This window comes from Equus caballus, chromosome 6 (genome assembly GCF_041296265.1).
Source record: "Equus caballus isolate H_3958 breed thoroughbred chromosome 6, TB-T2T, whole genome shotgun sequence".
Taxonomy (NCBI): Eukaryota; Metazoa; Chordata; class Mammalia; order Perissodactyla; family Equidae; genus Equus; species Equus caballus.
The window spans coordinates 68,566,879-68,575,223 of NC_091689.1; positions in this window are offsets into that span (position 1 = coordinate 68,566,879).

The following is an 8,345-nucleotide window of genomic DNA, read 5'->3' on the forward strand; positions in this document are numbered from 1 at the left end:
AATGAGTCGTTTAATAAAGTCCCATTTTGACACTCTAGCCATTCACGAATTCCCGCCTGGCCTCCTGGAGCAGTAACCCAACCCATAACAATCCAATCTTTTTCCTCCACTTCGGCCTTAGGATTACAAGCCTGTCGAGTTGAATGGTGGTTAATTTCCGTGGGAACAGTGTCGCGTTCCTAAAAGACCAGTCAGTGGAAAGCCAGTAATCTAGGGACGTGCGTACCTCCTCCAGCTGCTTGTAAAGGGTGTTCCACTCACCCAGAAATAATATCACTCACTGGTGGTCTTGGGAACTGAAAAAGTAGCCAGTGAAGTGCAGACTTTCCCTTATGAAATATGTAATAAGCCAACAATCTAAACGCTTCATGTCCCAGGAGAGGAAAAAAAATGAAAAACTCAGGTAACTCTTCTCAGATTGGTAAATGAAAAATGAAAAAAAAGAATGATTGTGATACACCTTTATTCCGACAACACACCTAACACCACTAGGCTGAGACCCTGAATTAATAATAGAGGGAGGGTGGGGAGAGAGGAAGGATGTTTTTCCCAGAAACCTGATATTGGTCCCAAGCTACAAAAGTGTGAACATCAGCCATAAAACTTAATCATCTGCTGACAAGTTTCACTGCTTTCACTGTAGTGTCAATAATATGGATTTAAATAGATATTTCTGAAACGCTAATTTAATTCAACAGCCAATTTCTAGTACACACAAGACAAACCCACTTCTGAAGTCTTCAACGAATGCTTTCTTTTTTTCTTTAGGTTCTGTAACATACTATTTCTGTAACTGTATATGAAAACCATATACTAAGAACCTGCAAAGCAGAAAAAAACTGACACCTCTCACTAAAATGTGAGCTTCCTAAAGGTAAGAATTTTATATTGTATTCATTTTTGTACTCCAGCGCCTAAAACAGGGCACAGCAGATAATGGACTCTGAATAATTGCTTGTAAAAACATAAATCGATGGATATTTTCAAATGTATTAGATTTATCTCAAATCAAAACAGCTTTACTTTAGAATTTTTGATTTGAACCTAAAATGAGTTTGGAAGTTATAATGATACCTGGATTGATATGATCACCCTGTCCTTATTGTAATAAATAAAGCGGAATAGGCTTAGTAACTATTTCTGGGCTTTCATTGGTGGCAAACAAAACCCTAAGCAAAAACGCCTACCTTCTTCTTTTTGAAGAGAATTTTAAAAAGTTATCCTAAGTACTTATTTGGTCTATAACAGATCCTCCAAAAATAATTTTAAATTAGTATATGCTTTGGAAAGTATGAAAATTGCAAATATGATATTTTTCAAACTTCAATTATTGCTTAGAGGATATATTTATATTTTTAATACATAAAAATATATATTTATATAAAATATAAAAGTGGACCTTGAATGCCTTTTCACTTGAATGTTTATGTAAAGAATATATGTTGTATATATATTGTAATCCAGGGATGGAATGTGTTCAAATGTGCAAGCAATGCAGGAATTACAGTAGGTAGGATATACTGTCCAGATAAGAAAGCACCTGGAAGCTTTAGAGCTACTGAGCTAGTACCATACAGCCAGACTTCCTCTGCTCTCAAAGTAGAGGTCCAGAAGTAATGCGGGTAATTTTTGTAGGAAAGGTAGCAACAAAATCCTTAAAGAGAAATTGGAGTTCTTTAGCGTCTTTAAAAAAAACACCTGCTATTTGTGAACAACCGGGTGCATTCCAAAGGTTCTTTTGTTCATTTCATTGCTTGAACATGTTGTTATGGCTGTCTCTCTCCAGGGCCAATAGCTCATTTATGGGCTACTGTAAAACACTATTACCTAAATAGCCCAGGTGAATTTTTCACCATAAAAAAAGAAGGAAAACATGGAAGGAAGAAAGAAAGAAAAGAAGTAACTTATAGTGTATAAATTTGCATTATAGGAGATTGAATTACACCATGTTAGGAAGATGTTGGAATTTTTTTTAATGACTATAGTGGTATGTTGAACTCATACTGAGTTCTCAAAAATATTGAAATTGAAAATATAGTAAAAATTGAAATTGACAATAAGTTAGCAGATACTCTGGTTAAGCCAACTGCCTTGCTTATAATGTATTGTCCTCACTGTAGAATTATCCATAATGCTTGAATGTTTTCATTCGTTTGGCAAACATTTAATGATCATACCTATGTGCTAGAGAGTAAAACCATTTCGGAAATGGCGAGGCTCAAGTCCCCTCACCTCTTCTAGTTTATTTCTATATAATTGTATTTTATTTGCTACCTTTTCTTCTGTAGCACTTGTTTCCTTCTTTTGAGACTTTATTGTCAGCAACTATACAATTTATTATAATATTTTTGGATTGGAGGATAAATTACATATAAAGGATTGAAAAGGACAATTCTTGCCTGGTAATAAGGAATATTATCAGTAATTTAGGAGTGTTTGTAATGACAACTCAAACTAATGATTGTTTTTTAAATAAAGGCTGATTCCCTCATCAGACACTGGTACCAACCACATCAAAACATTTCGTGGAGCCCAGGAAAGAGCTGATGATTATTATTAACCATTGGGTTTAGTTCCTTCTCAGGTAATAGCTATGAGACTAAACCTTTTCCTCACACCGAACCGAGCACAGTATTTTATTTGTCTAAATCCTTTTGAAATTCAACTAGAAAGTGGTCAGAACAAATGAGATAATTTTAAACTCTAAGGTATAGAATTGGACACGTGATCTAAGCGATTCTCCAACAACCGTTGACAGCTGCCAGAAAAAGCTATCTGTTACTTAATCAAAATTACCTTTTCAAATTTCTGCACTTGAAAACTTCAAGAATTATCACAGTTTTATTCTTAGAAAGAGTAACTTCTGACTTTGTAGAAATTTTAAGTCTTATACTATCTTGTGACATTGTGCCTTATGACATTATGACATCTTAAGCATACTTTAAAAAGATAAAATTACTGGTAACAAAGGTAATTTTGTTGTAGGAAGGACATTGACAAACTAGAATGAGTTCACAGGAGAATAAGTCAGGATGATGAAAGAGGCTAGGAAGCACAGCATAAAAGCAATAATTGAAGGAGGGGCTGTGTTTTGATTAAGCAAGAGAGCAATCTTGGATTGTCTGAAGAGCCCTCATTAGAAACACGAATCCACTTGTTCTTTTCTGCTTAGGAACCAAATTAGTCTTGAAAATCATAAGAATGTAGATTCTTGCTAAACATCAGAAAAATTTCTAAACATACAAATGGTCCAAGGAAAGTTCAAGATATTTCAGAAGGAAACTCCCCATCACTAATGATGATATTCACAAAAATAAAAGCAATAATTTTATTTCAATGAATTACATTATTTACAAGATAAAGCTTGTTACCTCTAAACTCCTATTGAATTCTATGAATGTGTGATTCCCTGGGATAAATGAGTGGTACCAACAATAATTGTCTCAAGTTTGGGCAGGGCTTTATCGCTGTGGCTGGAGAGGTTAGGAATGTATTTTTGAAGAGGATGGGATTTGAGCTTGGCCATGAATTCATTCATTCATTCATTCACTCATCAAATACTTTTGAGTATCTCCTAATTGCCAGACTCTAAGAATAAAATGATGAACAGTGCAGAAACCATCTCTCGTGGAATGTGAGAGGCAGGCATTCCAAATAACCACACAAATATAATTACAAACTGAGAAATAAAAGAAAAAACAGTACCTCGAGCCTAACCATATATTGCAAGGGAATCTGATCTAATCTGGAGGTAAGAGAAAGCATCATTGAGGAAGTGAAGATGAATTATCAGCAGGATTAGATGAAGAATTGGAGAGTGGAAAGAGGATTGAACTAGTGGCAACATCAGGGACAAGTTCGTAGGGACAGCCAAGTATTTGGGGTGATGGCGAAAGACAGAGAAGAGTCATGTCTTTGATTGAATAAACGTCATACATGAATCCTGCTTGAGGGAAAAGAGTGTCAGGTGTTGGATACCAAGAGAAATCAGGATTTAAGCCCTACAGATTTGGAAGTATCTACATTGAGTTGGACGTAGCTCCGTGCCAGAAGTACTCCAGCAACAAACCCCTATGATTAGATTACAATTGATTTAATCAATATGTGTTTCTTCTATGAAAATTTATTTTTCTAAAGTGTCAATAAGAAATTGATCCCCTAGCCATGGAGTCCACTTCCTGGAAGAACCCCTGTTCTAATTATTCATCTCATTACTGAAGGCAAGCATCATCAACAGATGAACAAGTGAACAGGCAGACACATAAAACAGGAAGACAAAGAAACATGCTGGGTCACCATTTCTGAGAGCTTTGGACACAAAATATCCAGGAATCTAGAAGAATTTAATATTTTGCTTACAGTTAATTTTTTTTACATTTAATATACATTTTTAAGAATTTGAATTCTTGTACATGAATTGAAAATAAAAAAGAATGCAGTCTCATAGCTTAGATCAGCAAATAAGAGTTATTGGTTTCAAGGTTTCAGATGATACAAGCATTAATAGTTTATCTAGATACATTGTGAATTTAGCAGTGCTGTAAGTGCTCCAGAAATGGAAACACAAAGTACAGCAGATGAAACAGAGATAATCAATGTACCATATTGCATTTGTGGCAAGGTTAGATGAGATGGTATCATCAGAGAGTAAAATATATTGCATATGTTTTCCTAGCAGGCAAGTTTTAGCAGTTGAACATAAATTTCTTTACAGGAATAGAATGAGGAAATATGTCCTCAGGTTTGTCAAAAATAGGAAAGGGTGTTAGTACTCAGCTTGTTGACAATTAAAATGCTATTGTAATGCCAAGAATATAACCTACACTTAAACCAGTGCTTTAGAAAATGAGAGTTTGTGCAAGGGAATAGAGGACTCGAAGATTTTTGAAACTATTTGTGAAAAAATTCATTCTTTAAAATTTTACTTTTCATCATTTCTTCAAATCAGTTGCCAGTTATGCTAGAATGAATTTCAAATATTAAATAATTAAGTATTTTTCATTCAAATTCTTGATTTGGGAAACTGAATATAAACAAAACATATTCCGGTTAACTTTCACTGTAATTAATGTGATATAATCAAAAAAGAAAATTTATAAACTTTTCCCTGTTTTTGGCGTGTCATGAATATTATTTAAAAAGAATGTTGCAATTAGAGGAATTAAAAATTTATATCAAATAGCTTTTTAATCCTGGAGTGAGGGAACTCAAAAAACTTAAAAGATTAATAAATTTACATAAAATTTAAATATTTGTACATGGGGAAAAATTACCATATAGTCAAAGAAAAAAAGTCAAACTGAAAAAAATCTTGCAAAATAAAGGGATAATTTCTTTTTATTTTTTTTTTCCTTTTTGCTGAGGAAGATTTGCCCTGAGCTAACGTCCACTGCCAATCTTCCTCTTTTTTGTATGTAAGCTGCCAGCACACCATGGCCACTGACAGACGAGTGGTGTAGGTCCATACCTGGGAACCAAACCTGGGGCTGCCAAAGGGAAGTGTGCCAAACTTAACCACTAGGCCACTGGGGCTGGCCCATAAAGGGATAATTTCTTAATACGAGTAAAGAATATGAAAAGTTAATTCACCCAAAAGTATATAAATGGAAATAAGCATATAGAAAGATGCTGAACTTTATTCATACTTTATACTAAGATTATTTATAAATTTTATAGCTTTATTAATAATTTTTAATATAAATAGAATCAACCACATTTTGTCTCGATTTGATTGTAGATAAATTTGTTTAATAAAATCCAGGGTTGATGACCATGTAAGAAAAGGGAAACTCTCATGCTCTGTTATTGGGAGTATAAATTATTCTTTCCGTTAAGACACCAAGTCAACATTAGCTATTGAAATGTAAAACTTTTTTGGGGGTTCCACCTCTAGGAATTTCCGCTAACACGTATTCACACAGGGCACACAGGTGTGTATATAAGGATATTCATTCCAGCATTATTTGTAATGGAAATAAGTCAAATGCTCATCAATAGGGAGCTGGTTAAAAAAATGATGGAACATCCATAAAATGGAATTCTGTGATGATATTACAAAGAATAAGGTTTCTTTATATATATTGACATAAAAAGATATTAACACTCAAGTGGATAGAAAGCAATTTCCAGAAGAGTAGGTAAAGTATGATTTTATTTGAGGGGCAAAAACGAATGTGTATAGATACACAGTCATGCACTGCCTAATGACAGGGATATGTTCTGAGAAATGTGTCATTAGATTTTGTCATTGTGCGAACATCATAGAGTGCACTTACACAAGCCTAGATGGTATAGCCTACTACATACCTGGGCTATATGGTACTAATCTTATGGGACCACCATTGTATGTGCAGTCCGTCATGGACAGAAAGGTTGTTGTGCAGCGCATAACTATAAGTACATATATATAGAGAGAGAGCTATATCTATAGATGTCGTTCTATGTATATCTTGTTGTTTGTACGTGCGTAAAAAGTCATTGTAAGCAAACGTACCACGGTGTTAATCACAGTTACTTCTGAGGTTAGAAGTGAGAAAGTGGGAGGAGTGATTTTTACTTTATATAATTCTTTTCCTCTTTGAACTTTTATGAGCATCCATTACTTTTATAATACAAAGTATTTTAAGATAGAAAAACACCTATTAAACTATGTAGTGCATAGGAATACAAGCAACATTACTAAAAGAAAAAGTGTCCATATTTGTTTAACAACTGAGTTACTGAGGTAGCTGATAGCTTCTTGAACCCAAGAACCATATCTGGTTTGGCTTTAAAGCTTCCAAAATATTTCATATAGTACATGCATATAAATAGCTATAAAATCATGCAGCCCATCAAAGCGCTTCTTTCTTTCTTCTACCTGGAATTCCCTTCGCCCTCATCTCTGAATATTTAAATCCTGCCCATCCTTCAAGTCCTAACTTAAATGCCTGCTCAGGTTCAGACTTTATTATCATGTGTTGATTGCCAGCTCTGGCTCCAGCATGACTCTGTGAGCTTCCACGTGTTTAAAATCTTCACGATAATCCCGTAACATAGATGTGAGCCTCATTTACATATGAGAAAACGGGCCTTAGCAGTTCTAAGGCTTATTCAGTGTCACATGTGTCATAGTAAGTGGTGGAGGTGAGACAGGAAACCAGGTCCTTTAGTCCAAATTCCAGATTCCACTTTACTCCTCCACGGCTTCTCCCTGATTTCTCAAACAGGAAGTAATATTTTCCTCGTTTCAACTCCTCTGACACTTTGTCAGTGCGTCTTAAGGCACACATCAATTTCTGCTTTATATTTCAGTTATTTGTGTACAGCCTTGTGTCTCTGTATGACAATGAGAGCTAAATCTAATAGTTTCAATCCTTGGAGGGCGTGAAAATCACCTGTGAATTTTTTTTTATTGTGGTAAGTCACACCTAAGGTAAAATTTATCATCTTAACCGTTTGAAGTGTACAGTTCAGTGGTGTTAAATGCGTTCATAATGCTGTGCAACCATCACCACCATCCGTCTCCATAACTCCATCTTGTAAAACTGAAATTCTGTACACATTAAACAATAACTCCCCATTTTCCTTTTCCCGCAGCCCCTGGCAACCACCATTCTATTTTCTGTCTCTATGATTTAGATACTCTAAGTACCTCATATAAGTGGAATCGTACAGTATTTGTCTTTTTGTGACTGCTTAATTTTACTTAGCATAGTATCCACAAGGTTCATTCGTGTTGTAGCATGTATCAGAATTTCCTTCCTTTTTAAGGCTGAATAATATTCCATTGTATGTATAGACCACATTTTGCTTATCCACTCATCCATGGGTGGACACTTGGATTTCTTCCATGTTTTAGCAATTTTGAATAATGCTGTTATGAACATGGATGTACAAATCTCTCTTCAAGACTGTTTTTAATTCTTTTGGGCATATATATACCCAGAAGTAGAATTGCTGAATAGGGTAATTCTATTTTTAATTTTTTGAGGAATTGCTGTACTGTTTTCCACAAAAATTATACCATTTTACATTCCCACCAACAGTACACAAGTGTTCCAACTTCTCCACATCCTCGCCAACATGTATTTTCTGTCTTTTTGATAGTAGCCGTTCTAACGGGTATGAAGTGGTGTCTTATTGTAGTTTTGATTTATATTTCTCTGAAGATTAGTGATGCTGAGCATCTTTTCATGTGCTTATTGGCCATTTGTATTTCTTCTTTGGAAAAATGTTTATTCAAGTCCTTTGCCCATTTTTGAATTAGGTTGTTTGCTTTTTTGTTGTTGAGTTTTAGGAGCCCTCTATATATTCTGGATATTAACCCTTGTCAGATATATGATTTGCAAATATTTTGCCCCATT